We start from the raw sequence: 16,646 nt of genomic DNA, 5'->3' as shown, positions 1-16,646 counted from the left end.
GTTTACCTGGGCGCTTGGTTTTCCAGTCTCTTTTTGACAAAGAAATCAGTGTCCAGCAAAACTGTTCATTCCATTTCTGAATCTAATTGCTAGCTTTTGCTGAGCTAAAATCTCAGGAAAATCTACTTCCCTGGAACTTTAATCCCTTGGGCTTAGGTACCAAGTTTAGGACAGACTAAAAGGGATAATTAGGGCTTCCATAAGGCTTGCCTCATCCATAATTAGAGAAATTCATTTGTTTATTCAACAAATATTTGAGCTTCTTTTATATGCCGAGACTTTGTGGTAGGTGCTATATAAACAGTTGTGAACAAACAGAAATGACCCTGCCTTCATGGAATTAAATAATATATTTGAGAAGATATATAATAATTAAATAACTGTTATTTCAAAATACAGTATGTGCTGTAAAGTTACATGAAGAACAGGAAAGCATAGATAAGCTTGCTGGAAAAGGCGTGTCTGAAAACGTGACATTTAACCCTAGACCTAGAAGATAAAATGCAGAAAACATTTTTAAAATATTTGCAGCATCAGCCTGTATTGATTTGGCATTCAGGTCTTAGTAGATACCATATTAATTTAGTGGAACAAGGGACATTTACAGACCCAGAACCTGGAGGCACTGTAATTTCCAAGGCTGTCAGGAATTATGCCTCCCATGATTTTTGAGGGACCTGATAGAATTGTAATGTTAACATGACAGAAGTTAACAAAATAATAGTGATGGAAAGATTGCTGAGTTAGAGAAACCCCAGGTTGTGGACCCAGCATTACCATAAATTCAGTTGTAGAGCATTAAGCAAGTAAAATAATCTTTGTGGCCTCCAGTTTTTTCACCTACAGTACTACCACATTTTGAAGTAGGTAAGCTCTGTGGATCCTTTTATCTCTTAATCTTCTGTGAACCTGTGCTGGACTTGGTCACTAATAATTGATTTAGAGTCTAACCTTTAGGCAATATGTAGTCTCCTGTTTTAGTACATATTAGGTCTCCAAAATGTGTAACTAAGTCACATCGCTGAAAGTTGAACAATAGACTTAAATGTGTTCCTATACTGTATGTGTGGAAGGAGGAAAGGTCCTTCTCAAGGCATCTTGCCTTTTTGATAGCGTTTTCACCAGTGTATTTCCGAAACTTTATACATTCTTTTCCTTGATAGTTTATCACACAATGAATATCTGGTTGAAGCCAAATACTTTGCCACCTATAGCAAGCCTAATAATTTGTCTTTGGCGCAATACTTCTATTTTGCCAATAATTGAACAGAAACAAAAATTCATGTCAGACAAAGATGATGAAAATGCCAAAACTGAACTGTTGCTTGCAGGTAGCATCAGCAGGAAAAAACTCAAAATGTTTACTCATCAGCTGAGAGATGAATATCTAAATTATACATTGCAGACAGTGTTGTATAAGTCAATGTATAATGAATAGAAATATGGATTCAATAGTTGAGTACTGTCTAAACTGTAATATGTTTTAGTGCTCAGTTTCTGAGTTAAAAGGTGGTAAGAGGGTTAGTTTTTCACTTGAGTAACCAGTTTCCAATGAGGAAAAAAATCAGATTATGTTTTCCCACGATTTCCAAATGTCACCCGAAAATAATAACCCCAGCAGCCCAAGTAGAAGTATATTCTGAAACTTAGAAATGTCTTTTCCATTATTAATTCTCATTTCAAATTTTGAGATAGGTTGAGAAAAATAGTTGCTTTCCATCTGGCTGTCCTTTTGCCTGGGGAAAGTTGTGCTGTCATGTTTTTAGGTCTGACAAGAACTTAATTGTGTGAGTGATCCATTCCAGATCTAAACATAACTCTCCAACCCTTTAACCCAACCCAGAGACTCTTTAACTGTCACAGAGTAGCAAAAGAACTGTTTGACCTTTTGTTCTTGTCAGACTGGATCTGCCAGAAGCCTCCCTCTACAATGTTATATATTCATATTCTCTATAAATTGAATGTAGACATTGAAGCATGACTGAACAGGCATTGAAGATGCACTTGGCGAGGTGGATTAACTCTACCCATCTTTAAATCCCTTGCTTCAGATAATTATAGATGAGAGATGCTTATTTGGATTGTATTGCTATTTATTCTTACGTTATTTTAGTAAGCCGTGAGGCAAGAACATAAAAATGTACAGTTGAAAGACAGATTGGCCTGGGTTGATTGATAAGTAATGTGTGGGGTGTTTTGGCTTCTGATTAATATTTGTATTCAGTCTGCAATCTAAAGTAGGTATAATTAAAACAGGTGAGTAATGTCTGATTATAATTTCTTCCCAGTTAATCTTCAGAATTAAAAAATAGTAAAAGCATTAAGAACAGGGCAGAAAGCGGGCCAGGTACGGTTGCTCACGCCTGTAATCTCAGCACTTTGGGAGGCCAAGACAGGCAGATCACCTGAGGTCAAGAGTTCGAGACCAGCCTGACTGACACGGTGAAACCCCGTCTCTACTAAAAATAGAAAAATTAGCCAGGTGTAGTGGCAGGCTCCTGTAATCCCAGCTCCTTGGGAGGTTGAGGCAGGAGAATCGCTGGAACCTGGGAGGCGGAGGTTTCAGTGAGCCGAGATCCCGCCATTGCACTCCAGCCAGGGCAGCAGAGCGAGACTCCATCTCAAAAAAAAAAAAAAAAAAAGGGCAGAAAGCAACCTTAATCACTGTATTGAAATGATTTAGTAGGACTTTCGTAAGAAAGCATCATTTTAGGTCATGGTCAGCATCCCTCCCTGAACTTGGACATTCTGCTGTTGCCAGGATCCCTACATTGGCCTGTGATTAACTAAGGCTCCAGTTAGCTATTGCGCAGTTTGGACCCAGCATTACCGTAAATGGAGTCCAGTGAATTTCTAGCCATTATCAGCACACTGGATAGTTTCCAGGGGACCTTTATAAAGAAGCCACTGGGAGTTTAGGTGGTTTTTAAACTGTCATTCAGGCAGCTGGTCGTTGAATTAACATAACTCATGACTTCAGAAATTTTCTGCTATACCTTTACTGTTCATAATTGTTACTAATAACATGACTATTCTTTGGGCATTGCTTTACAGTTCATAAACATGTTTCATGTATCTTCTTAGTTATCCAGACAATACATTGTGTTCTTTGTTCCTTTGTATCTTACTGGGCATGAAATTTATTTGGTTTATTTGTTATAAAAATGCAAAGTTCCTTTTGGGAGGCTGAGGTGGGCGGATCAGGAGATTGAGACCATCCTAGCTAACACGGTGAAACCCCGTCTCTACAAAAAATACAAAAAAAAAAAAATTAGCCAGGCGTAGTGGTGGGCGCCTGGAGTCCCAGCTACACAGGAGGCTGAGGCAGGAGAATGACATGAACCCGGGAGGCAGAGCTTGCAGTGAGCCAAGATCACACCATTGCACTCCAGCCTGGGTGACAGAGCAAGACTATCTCCAAAAAAAAAAAAAAAATTTCCTAATACTGAGAGAAAGACCACAAATGAAATTCACTGCCCTCAGCTTCTAGAGAAACCAAAAAACATAAAACCTTCTAATAACCAAAGAATCTTGCGTCTTAAGCCCCAGAGTTTACTGAATTTGTCACAAAATACACACCTTGACCTTGTTCTATCCAGGGAGAGGGAACAGGAGAATGAAGGAAGATGATACTTGATCTCAAATACATTTGAGTAAAGAGAAACACTGAAAATGGGATAAAGGATCCTAGACCCAGCAATGTACTTAAGCTCATTGTGCCTCAAATTTTTAATCAGTTTATACTCACATTTGCAACCTTCCTTTCAGGATCATCCTAGAATTGTGGATAGAAAGATAAATGAAAGAAACTTTGATAGGAATTATTAATATCTTCCTCGAAGTCACAGGCCTTTGATTTTTCAAGGTAATAATCTGAAAATAGAAACTTGATGGGCCTGTGTAACAAAGGTTTTTTTCCTGCAACTAATGCCCATGTACACAGGTGCAACTGTATGTTGCTGAACCTGAGTCATCTACAACTGTGATTCTTTGACTCATAACTTTCTCTACACACTAGCTCAACAAGAATTGCTGGTTTGCCATTTTCCTAGAAACCTAGTTTTGAAAAATCTCTCCTTAAAGAAGATAATCCTTCCCCTGTCTATGATATATGAACTATTCCCCTCTGTATTTCTCCTGATTCCTAGTAATTTACCTACTGTAGCTTCACTGAGTAGGAACTCAGTAGAGATATTTTATTTGGTTTTTTGTTTTAATTTTTTTGAGACAGGGTCTCGGTCTCTTGCCCAGGCTAGAGTGCAGTGGTGTGATCACAGCTCATGGCAGCCTCAGCCTCCCAGGCTCAAGTGATCCTCCTTCCTCAGCCTCCCATGTAGCTAGGACCACAGGCACAAGCCACCACACCCAGCTAATTTTTGTACTTTTTGTAGAGACAGGGTTTTGCCATGTTGCCCAGGCTAGTCTTGAACTGGGCTCAAGCAATCCTCCCACTTTGGCCTCTGAAAGGGCAGGGATTACAGGCATGAGTCACTGTGCCTAGCCTTATTTTTTGGAGACAGGGTCTTGCTTTGTCCCTCAGGCTTAAGTGCAGTGATGGCTCAATGCAGCCTCAACCTCCTGGGCTCAAGCAGTCCTCAGCCTCCCATGTAGCTGGGATCACAGGTATGCACCACCACACCTAGCTAACTTTTTATAGAGACAGGGTCTCACTTTGTTGCCCAGGCTGGTCTTAAACTCATGGGCTCAAGTAGTCCGCTTGCCTCGGCCTCCCAAAGTGCTGGAATTACAGGTTTGAGCCACTACACCCAGCCAAGAAGTTTTTCTCTCCTCAGAGAGCTCTGGTTGTTAGAAACTTCTACCTGAGAATAAGGAAACCTGTCTCTCTGTATCATGCAAATGGAATCAAATAGAAACACAACTCTTGTTTTCCAGTATAGCACCTCTAGCTGCTCAGGTGGACTGTCTGTCCTTCCCTGAAGTGCTGCACCCCTCTGTGTTGTTCATCAGGCCATGTGTCCTTATAATGGGCCTTTCTATTGGTAGATAAAAACTTCCCTCTCCTGTTCACTCAGCTGCTACCCAAGTATCCTGTGATACCAATCTTAATAGTAGAAGAACTTTCAAGTCTCCGCTGCCTCCTTCCTATGTGCCTTACAGCCTGTGGTGGTTGCTGAAAAACTTTAATTGCAGTGCCAGTGTTCAGGGACAGTCCCAACTCTTCATGTGAGGATTGCAGAAATGGGCTTGGATCATATACAGACAGCGTCATGAGGCGTTACTGAAAAACAGTAAGTTCTGTCACAGAAGATGTCAACTAATACAGGCATTTTCTTTGCCATACCCCAAGAGGCAGGAGCTGATTTCTATATGGTTAGGATATAGCTGGCCAGTGGTCTCTTTAAATGTAATTTCTGTCTGCCACATTTTAAATTACAGGTTTTTACATCAGGAAACTGTTGGGTCAGATTATTTGGTGCCTTGGAAAGGGCATTAGATGCATAGTGAGAAGACCCTGGTTTAATCTGACATTCCACCCACTAGCTGTAGAAGCTTTAGCAAGTTAATTAATCTCTGAGTCTGTATACCCATCTGCAAAATGAGGATAATGCTTATCTTATAGAGTGTTGTGAAAGCAATGAAGATTGTGTGAAAGGGTTTCATAAACTGACAAGCACTGCACAAATGTAAGGTCTCCTAAGAAAAACCTCTTCAAAATTCAAAATCTATATGAACAAAGATACTTACTCATGTTAGGTGGAATGTTTTACAGCCATTAAAAATCACAAAAGAAAATGTATTGAAAAAATACAATTTAAAATGGTGAATTTGCAATTACAACAGTGTAAAAGCTGTGTACATAGACTAGAATATGGAAAAAAATGAATTACAGGGCAGTGGAATTGAGTGACTTTTTCTTTAAAGCCTCTTAGGTATATTAGGTGTACTCAGTTTAGTTCAATAAACTTAGTGAGCTCTCACTCTCCCAAGCCCCATGCTAGATTCTATGGGTGCTGAGACAAATAGGACATACCCCCTCATCTCAGGGGCTCCCATTCTGTACAGTCTTGTCAAAGTTTACTGTGTATATGAATCACTGGGGAGCATATTAAAAATTCACATTATCCTACTCCCACCGGAAACTACCACACCTCTCAACTTTTATCTCTTTTCCTCACTCCATTTCTCCCCAGCACTTCTCCTATGTTTTCTTCTTTCTATGCAAGTGTTAATCTCCCACTCTGGTTCCTTCTATGCCTAGTACTGTATCAACATCCAGGTGCTTCCCCTTCCTTTCTCCACCCCATCCCCTAGCCAGATATGTCAATTGTATTGAAAACAACTTACATCTGATTTACTAAGTACAAACTTGTGCTGGTTAATGTTTCTCAAAAAGTAGGAGTGGGCTGTTTGTTGATCAACAATCCTTTTTTTAAAAATCCGATATGGAAATTTTGGTGTCAAGTTTCACTATCATTTAGTTCTTGATTGATTTTCTTCTGATGGGTTAGTAGCCCTCGACAGAAAAGTTTAAAAGTCCTCTGCTCAGGTACCTGTCCTGCTGATAGAGCTGGGGTTACCCTGCACCCTGACTCAACATTGCTTGTCTCCACATGCCTGTAAATGGACTTGGGTGGCTTTCTCAGGCTACACACCTGTCACTTCTTAGTCACCCAGAATCAAAACATTAACAGCTCTGATCACATTGTCTGAACCTATGAGGCTTTATTTCAAGAGTGGTGACACTCCAAAATGCAGCTAGAATTTCCGCATTTTCACATGTTAGTGTTGAAATTATTTTTCAGGAAACCAAGGGTTGGACAATGGCTTCCAGACTTTCTCTTTATGCTCCTTCAGCACTTTATGCAAATACTGGTTGTCTTATGCTGCCATTTGTCTCTGCCAGAATGTGAGCTCCACAACCGCAGGAATAAGAATGCATTCATTTTTATATCTGCAGTGCCTTGGAGAGTGTCTGACACATACTGGGCACCCATTAAAAAACTGCCAAATGAATCATTAAGGTGACCAAAAACAGGGTGGGGGGGTATTTATGTGTCTGAAATAGCTTATGAATTTTTAAACTATCCCTTTCAGTACAAATCTGCCTGGAGCTGTTTCCTGAACACAGGACCAAAAGGCAGGAATCAAAAGTAATAATGAGTTTAGTTATCTGTCTGTTACTGAAGGTGACTTCTAGGGCATCCTCCTGGCATTGCTTCTGGAATACAGTGACTTAGACTTCTTCTGAAGAACATCTCTATGCTGTTCATCATATCGCCAGCACCTAGCCCTGTGCCTGTGCATAGCAAATGCTCAGTAAGTTTTGTTGAATGAATGTATTAAATTGAGAAGAAATTCAGAAACTAGTCCCAAATGAACTTAGTTGCTCAGATTTTCAGTTAGTGGTTTTCCCCACCTTGCTCTCTTAATCTAGACAATTTTACTGCCTCCAAATTGAAGGTAGCTATTATTCGTCATCTAATTTAACAAATGTTAACGTCTGTTCTGTGCCTATCTATGGGGTACCCAAAATTAAACCTAATCTCATACAGTTTCAGTCCCCATACAGTTGGTGCATAATTCTCAGTGCTCCCACGGTCCTTTGAACATACCTCTTACAACATTGCCCAAATACTACTGGAGATATCTGCCTATTTCTCTCCCCAGAAAGACCCTGAAATTCTGAAGAACCTGGTCTTATCTTGGTATTCCTATGCTGAACTTGAAGTAGTAGGTTCTCAAGAAAATCCCTACTGATACTTGACTAACATATACACAAATAACCATTCCCTAGTAACATGTATTTGAATAGAAATATATTTTGTATTTGAAATATATTTTGTATATATTTTGTATTTTCTAAGTATATTCCTAATTTAAAGGGATACTAGGTGAAAGAAACAAGACTGGTTTTTGTGTCTATTAAACACCTTCCAAGGTGTCTACTTAGTTATTAAACCTGTCCTTTTTCTGACAATTCCCCTACCCCTGTCCTGGCCAGTGGGTCCCTAGCAGACATTCTGGGGGCCAGAGCTTCCTTTGCTGATTGGTCTAGGGGTGGACACCTGATCGCAAATAGACCAGTTTCATTTTCTCTTGAGAAATTGGTGTTGAGGACACTAGAGAGTCTGGACTGGTTGCTTGAGCCAGGAACATATAAACTTAGGAGCCGGTGGGTAACCACGTACCCAGAGAGACAGAGAAAGCGGTCTTCAAAGAGAAAGAAATGAAGGCAAAATGTTCAGAGATGAGAGAGACATACAAAATGGATGCCTGGTTTTTGCCATGTTTATTCCCTGGCTGCTACTCTTTCTGAGGCCAGATTATTCAACTTTTCCATGGGTTCCATGGGAGATAACTCACTTTCTTATCATCTCCATTTGATCTTGAGTGAGTTTGAAATGGGTATCTGCTTTGACAACTAAAAGAAGTCAAATTAATATACTGTGTGACTTACAGAAGGAATTCTCATTACTTTTTAAGTCTCATTACCTTATAATCACATCTACACATCCCAGAATATATGTCAATCAGGAATTACTTAGATGGGGAATTCCTGATAAAGTAAGATGCAGTAGGAGGGTAAGTGGCTTCTTTGCTTTTCAAATTTCTTAATAGTCTAAGTCACAGAAACAGAAAGCAAATAAATGGAGGCTTATTTACAGAGGGGATTGGACATGTCAGACCTTTTTTGGAACCACACAATTGGATTTAAAAGATTTTGAAGAACCAACACATTTGGCAGTTTCCCAAACCATCTATTTTTGAAGATTCTGCTTTCCAGAACTGTATTAAGAATGGCCCTTGTCATGGGCTTTAGCTGTGTTTCCGACTAGCCAAAACTAAAAACTGGAAGAGACTAAATAAGTATGTGTGCATGTAGAGCAGCCCAGGCCCTGCAAGTGGACTGACTATAAACAATGATGGTCAAATCTATGAAAATAAGATAAAGACCTCGCTCTTCAGAAACAGTGCCAGATGTGTTCAGTGCTTTGTATACCACACTCTTTCAGCCCTGGTATGCCACACCGTGAATTTAGTGTTCACTTAAAATAATCATTTTGAAAACATGCGTGGAAAATACAGAGGAACTGTGAACTGCTAAAATCATTATCTGGTTCAGGAAAGTTTCAGAGGAAAATTTTGGGGCTTTTTCCTAGAATGTCATGAAAATACTAAGTTATACTGATTGCTGCCAACATATTTTCTAACTGTTCTAGGAAAAGAAAAAATAACAGTTTCCAGCTCTTACTCTTGGTTGACACTGGACCTTGGAAATGCTTGCAGGTAATTTGACTGCATCTACTTTCCTTTTTTGGTTAATTGTGTTAAATGTGCCTCATAACTTCTATTCCCAGTGAGGCTGTCATTTAGAAGGGGTGGGTGGGGGCTGAGGGGAAGCTGTTTTAATTCTGGCTTTTGTTTCAGTCACTAAATGTAATGCCACATGATTGTTGACCCAACAATAATCCAGTTAAAAAACAGTCTTCAGAGTTACTACATCATCAGAATTAACCCTGATTACATCAAATTATGTTGAAACAGACCACAGCTGTTTGCCCTGTTGAAGCAACTGCTTGAGAGCTCCTCCGGAAGATACATCTGGGTGTCACAAGATACGTTTTGGGTTTAATTTTGTTTCTCAACACAAATGTAGGAGGGAAACAAACCCTGTTCTGCTGGGGTGCTTGGTGGGAGCTGAAAACCTTGTGATTCTCCCGCAGTCAAAAGTCATCTCAATTACGAAAGAGAAGGGAACCTGAGATCTTTTGTTTCAGTTTTCTATAGGAAGGATGTAAGAGGGAGGAAATTCAAATCTGTTAAGTATTGCTCTTGCCAGCAAAAGGAAGTGGAACTGACTAGTGAGAAGGTGGTGGGATTTTCTTTGGTGGCTGTATGCAGTGGTGTCAACCCAGGAGAGTAGACTGTTCAATTGTGAAGAATTTTGCAAGACGGTTCTTAAAATATAATATCGTTAAAATTAAATTGTAATAAAAAAATGGGAAATAAGCATTGGAAAAGATGTGGACAGATTGGAACCCTCATACATTGCTGATGGGAATGTAAAATAGTGTAGCCACTGTGGAAAAAAGTTCAGCAGTTCCTTAAAAAGTTAAACAGTGTCACCATATGACTCAGCATTTTCCTAGATAGATGACTCCTAGATAGATACCTAGATTGAAAACATATGTCCACACAAAAACTTGTACAGGAATGATCACAACAGCATTATTCATAATAGCCAAAAAGCGGAAACAACTGTAATGTTCATCAGTTGATGAATGGATAAAATGCGGCATATAAAGAACTGTTAAATGCTTCAACATGGATGAACCTTGAAAACATTATACAAAGCCAAAGAAGTTAGACACACGAGGTCACATATTGTACGAATATGGTTATTTGAAATGTCTAGAATTGGCAAATCCGTGGAGACGAAAAGTAGGTTAGCGGTTGCCAGAGGATGGGATTAGAGGAATGGAGAGTTAATGCTAATGGATATGGTGTTTCTTTTGGGGTAATGAAAATGTTCTGGAATTAGATAGCTGTGATGGTTGTCAAAATTGATGAATATATTAGAAACCATGAATTATAAACTTTAACTTGGTGATTTTTGTGATATGTGAATATCTTAATTAAAAAATTAAGTTATATAAACTTACAATTAAATAAGTTATATTTAAAAGAAAGATAGTAACTACCCCAAACCCATCACTTGGCTAATTACTTTACATTTTACTATTATGTTCTTGGTGTTATTTATGTCTATTGTGTCTTTATGTTGGAAATACTAAATAATGGTGTATTACTGTGTATCTCTTAACTCTGTATTCGAGGACATTCACTTGATAGCTTAAAACTGGCCATGGCTGGCAGAGTATTTATGCCACAACAGTTGGTATATACTGTAAATCAAGGCACCCACCAACACCACCAGGGAGCCAATTTAAAAATATTTGCCAGCACATCACTGGCTGTATTGTCGGACAGTCATCTTGAGTAATTCTGGTAGAATTACATAGTTAGATGAGATGAAATCCTGAGGCCTCTAGGTCTCCAACAAAACAAAGACTAGCAAGCCTGCACAGTTACTATGCAATTCATCAGGTGCAGAAGGAAATGACATTTCTGGTCATCTGTTGAATAAAATCACTTTGAATTCAGGGTACATGGTTTTCTCCAGCTTCACTAGTGTTGCATCTGGTATAAGGGGTTGAGTGCTAAAGCCCCTGTAGGATTGTCACAGTGAAGCCAGATAACAGAGTAACCACAAAGAGGTTTAATTCTGTAATCCCACAAAGGAGGACGTCTAAAGAGTGTACAACAGGTCAGAGTTTGGAAACCAAGGGTTGACAAAGTTGGCTCTCTGGAATCTGGGGGTAGCAGTTAAAAGGTTAAAGGAATCATTGTTTTTTGAAACTATCCAAGAGTTACAAGCCATTTCTTTTTCTTTTTTTTTTTTTTTAAGAATTCGGGGAATCTTATTTTCTTACATGTTTCTGGAATTTTTCATTTTTTAAAAAATGTATTTTTAAGTTCCAGGGTACATGTGCAGGATGTGCATGTTGGTTATATAGGTAAATGTGTGCTATGGTGGTGTGGTGCACCTGTCAACCCATGATCGAGGTATGAAGCTCAGCAAGCATTAGCTATTTTTCCTAATGCTCTCCCTCTCCCAACTCCCCCCAACCGCCCCGCACAGGTCCCAGTGTGTTTCTGTCCCTGTGTCCTTGTGTTCTCATTGTTCAGCTCCCACTTACAAGTGAGAACATGCGGTGTTTGGATTTCTGTTCCTGTGTTAGTTTGATGAGGATAATGCCTTCCAGCTCCATCCATGTCCCTGCAAAGGACATGATCTCGTTCCTTTGTATGGTGAGTTACAACCATTTTTAAAAGTGGAACTGCACAGGATTACCTCAACCTACTATGTTCCTCCAGCTAGGCCGTCCCTGTGGGTTTAAACACAATGTAAAGAAAGTGGATGTTAAGTGTTGTTACCACAAAAATGATAACTATATTAGGTAATACATTTGTTAGTTAGCTAGATTTAACCATCCCACCGTGTATTTTATATATTTGTATTTATATTTCAAAACATCATGTTGTACACAATAAACACATACAATGTTACCTGACACTTTTTATTAAGAAAAACTACTCCAGCCTCTTACAGGTACCTTCACAAATACTATTCTCTGGATCAGAGAGCTCTAGATGTTCCAGTGGTCTACAGCCCCCACCTGTCATCCTTTAAGGGTTGTTTCCTTCGTTCTCACAATGAACATTTAATGAGTATCTATTCTATGCTGGTACCATGCTGGGAAGCTCTGGGAATACAAAAATGAGGAAGGGCCAGATGTGGTAGCTCATGCCTGTAATCCCAGCACTTTGGGACACCAAGGCAGGAAGATCACTTGAGCCCAGGAGTTCGAGACCACCCTGGGCAACATAGCAAGACATTGTCTCTAAAATAATAATAATAAAAAATAAGTGAGAAAAACACATTCATGTCTTCAAGGAACTCACAGTTCCTTGACAAGGAAATACTTGCATTACAGTGTGATAATCCAGTTTATATAGGTGCAGTGTGGATATCAAGAAAAGAGTGAACAACTTTGCTGGGGAATGGGGACAGTCAGTTTTAGGGAAAGAGGTCTTGACGTATGTTCAAGATCTAATTCAAGGTAGGAGTTCTCTCTGCAGAGCAAATAAAAGGAGCCAGCACGCAGAGTGTGGTTTGGAAGACTACAGCACTTTCTCAAGGATCTTGACGTCTTTGTTCTTGGTAGATTATGATGACTGATTTACCAGTGTCAGCAGCAAAGTCCTGGGAGCCTAACTGCCACAGAGCCGTTACCACTGATTCTGGTTATTTTCAAAGGAGAAATTGGGAAAATGGGATTGCTCAAACTTTTCTCTAAGAACGTTTTTTTTTTCTATTTATTTATTTATTTATTTATTTATTTATTTATTTATTTATTTATTTATATTTTTTGAGATGGAGTCTCACTCTTGTCACCCAGGCTGGAGTGCAATGGTGCAATCTCAGCTCATTGCAACCTCCACCTCCCAGGTTCTAGCAATTCTCCTGCCTCAGCCTTCCAAGCAGCTGGGATTACAGGTGTGTGCCACCACACCCAGCTAAGTTTTGTATTTTTAATAGAATTGGGGTTTCACCATGTTGGCCAGGGTGGTCTCAAACTCCTGACCTCAAGTGATTCACCGGCCTCAGCGTCCCAAAGTGTTGGGATTGCAGGCGTGAGCCACCACGCCTGGCCAAAAGTTTATTTTCAAAATGTCTCCCATTGGGTATAGTGCCAAGTAACTCTCAGACTATTAGCCACAGACAGGGAGGAAACCCAATTAGGTCTTTAACCCCACCCCAATCCCACTTCTAGATCTCATCCTCAACCAGATGCCCAGAGTTGACTTGAGTAAGTTAATTTGATACAGGGAACCATGTGGGCCTCAAGTAACTAGGGGTTAAAGAAGCACACACCTTAATAGGCCTGAGAGATGAGTGTCCTGAAAGACACCAGCTGAGGTGGCTCAGCTGGTCACACTGACCTTGGTAAGCAGCACTCAGTTCTGAAATTAACCTGTCAACTAAATCGAAGGGGAGAAAAAGCAGAAGGGCTAGCACACAAACATCCATCCCCACCCTCAGTCCAATCACTGACGTCAGGCCTGGCGTGGGTGGTATTAATCACACCAGCTTGGTGTGCAGTTGAGGACAGCTCTCCTTCCAGCCCTTCAACCCGTTTCTGGGAGCATTCCACCAGCCATGCACCTGCCACTGGCCACAAATCCTCAACTCCCAGACACGCACGGATGCAGCGATGGACGTTGCTGACAACACTCAAAAGCCACAGTGCACCCTTTAGAACCCCAGGCTTTGTGGGGAGTGAGAGTAGCTAGGAGCGGGGACCAAAGTGGTACCCATGCTCTCCCAGTGTGCATTTCTCTAATCTCTGCATTGCTCCCTCCTCATAAGATAGTCATTTCCTGAGAATTTAATGAGAATGTAAGATTAATGACCCAAAGCACTCTTGGAGCCGGCCATTAATTCCCCCAGGAAATACCAGTGGTCTTTAAACAAAATTGCCTAAATTATGGGCTAGTGATGCATGTCTGCTCAGGGCTTGGGGGTGGGGGGATTGTCACCCCAACTGGTTCCGATAGATGGTGCTTATCTTCATGTAAATCATTGAAATGATTTGTTTTCCATTTTTTTCCCAGCAAAAACCAGGGAGCATTTAAGCAGACACACACAGCAGGGAGTGGAGAGGACTTAGTAAAGGCCCAGACAGGAACCTTCTGTCCAAGGGCGGTTTCCAGGCCTGGCACGCCTCTCAGGCTCAAAAGACTGAACCACTCCAGGGTGCAGCCAGGGACTTCAGCAGCAGTCTTGCTTCCTATGAAGTCCAAGATAGGCACTAGCAGCAAGAGGAATGCAGGATGGAAATCCAGCTGAAGAGCACAGAAAAAAAGCCCCTTTCGGCCGGTCGCGGTGGCTCACACCTGTAATCCCAGAACTTTCAGAGACCGAGGCGGGCGGATCACGAAGTCAGGAGATCGAGACCATCCTGGCTAACATGGTGAAACCCCATCTCTACTAAAAAAAAAAAAAATAGTAATACAAAACATTAGCTGGGCGTGGTGACGGGCGCCTATAGTCCTAGCTACTAGGGAGGCTGAGGTAAGAGAATGGCTTGAACCCGGCAGGCAGAGCTGGCAGTGAGCCAAGATCGTGCCACCGCACTCTAGCCTTCCTTTAATCTTTGGGGAAAGATGTTCAGAAAACCCTTCCCAAAGCTGATAGGTGGTGACTATTGTATTCACATTTCAAGGTCCCTCCTGCCATTGGCCAAACAAGAAACATCAAACTTTTCCATTTCTACATGAAATTGTAAATAACACCATCTTTTCCTAAACAAACAAAATAAGACCTTAAAGAATTTCTGGCAGAATATTACCTAACCCCCAACTAACTCTTGCTAAACAGCCTTCCAGTCCGTGTATTGAATCATATAACTATCAAAGGATATGTAAAAGACTACTCTTCTGGGGGAAGATAGGGCATACGTCTGCCTGACTTGCATCACAAACCTCAGCTGCAGCCAAACCATGCAGATTTCTTCGACTCTGCAATCCCTGGGACTTGGCATCATGACTCAGATGTGAATGAAGTCAGGATGGATTTATTTTGGTGGGGAGTCACCGCCTCCTGATTGATTTGGCAGACGTTAAGTATTGTGTGTCTTACAGGGATTTAAGGTACTTAAAGCCAGAAGTTAAAATGGCCATCATTCTGGTGGTGGCCCTTCATATGTGACTTAAGGATCCCCAAATTGGAAGGTTAAGGGAGCTGTGGTCCCAACCTAACAGTTCTGGCTTCACTTCCCATCCAGCAGCACAGTGAATATTGAAGAAAGTCAGCGAAATGTTAGATCCAGGGGACTGACTGCTAAAACTCCTAGGGTATCTAGAAGAGCTAAGTATGTGATAGCGGATTCGCTTTTCCAAACTGAAGAGGGTGAACTTCCTCCAACCCAATCAAGATCTTTTGGACCAAATGATGTCCAACTGCTTGAAACAACTCAGCTGCACAGAGGCAGAAATGAACAAAACAGCTTTAGTCTAAGGTTGTGTGGGGCAGCCCAAGATGCTGCTTCTTCATCTGTCCACACAGCACGGTTCCCCATTGAATAAACAGGTTACTATCCACTTATCAGAGAAGTTAGGGAGGACCTGCCTTTTAATGCTGCTTGGAGAGACACTGTGTCAATGAGCGGGAACGTTGAGGAATTTGGACCCCAATTTCTTATTCTTCTACACTTGACCTTGCCTTCCAATTCACTATGAAATATATTTACTAGATTTGCTTCTTCCATTCTACAAATCATGCGAATTTTCTATACTAAACTGTGTTTTCCTAGAGGCAATGTAGGAGGGACTCAGCTGGACTTTGTTTCCAGGCAATGAGAGGCTCCCAGGTCGATCCTATTAAGGCAGTGCCCTCATTTTGAATAGCAGATGACTGGGACCCCTCCTCCGCCACACACCTGAATTGGAAACTTGGCTAGGCTTTGTACAAGCACTTGCCCTTAGGCAGTCCATAAAATGGGAACAATACTGAAGACAATCCTGTAAGCCAAGAGTGCAAAGGCTCCGGCGCGTAGTAGGTCTGTCTCCTCCTCCCGCCGAGGGGCGCCAGAGTTAAGGAACTTCTTGCTGGGAAGGGGTCCCTCCTTTCAGCAGGAACCTGACCCGCAGAATGGATCGGAAACGCGAGCAGCCCTCGGATCCCTTCCCCGTCGACGCTCGGTGAAAAATCGATCGACGACCGAGGGCGCGCAGTCCCTTCCCCGCACGCCCGCCAGCGCCAGGGGCGCGGCCGCCTCCCCGGCCTCCGCGCCCGCGGCTTGAGGCCTCAGGAGAAAGCGACATTCCGGGGCCCGCCGGCGGCGGTGGCTTTCTGTGTCCTGGCGGATCCCCAGCCCCGCGTCCGCGTGCGCCGCGGCCTCGGGGGCGCGGCGGGAGCGGGCGTGGCGAGCGCGCCGGCCTTCCCGCTGCAACTGCCCCCGCGGCGGCCGGGCGGAGAGTGCGGATTGCGCGCGCTCGGGGCAGGGGAGCGGGCGCGCGCGAGGCCGCCGGGCGCGCGCCGCGCCGCCTAGTCCCCG

The sequence above is a fragment of the Piliocolobus tephrosceles genome, chromosome 13 (assembly GCF_002776525.5).
Source record: "Piliocolobus tephrosceles isolate RC106 chromosome 13, ASM277652v3, whole genome shotgun sequence".
Taxonomy (NCBI): Eukaryota; Metazoa; Chordata; class Mammalia; order Primates; family Cercopithecidae; genus Piliocolobus; species Piliocolobus tephrosceles.
This window is presented reverse-complemented; position numbering follows the sequence as displayed.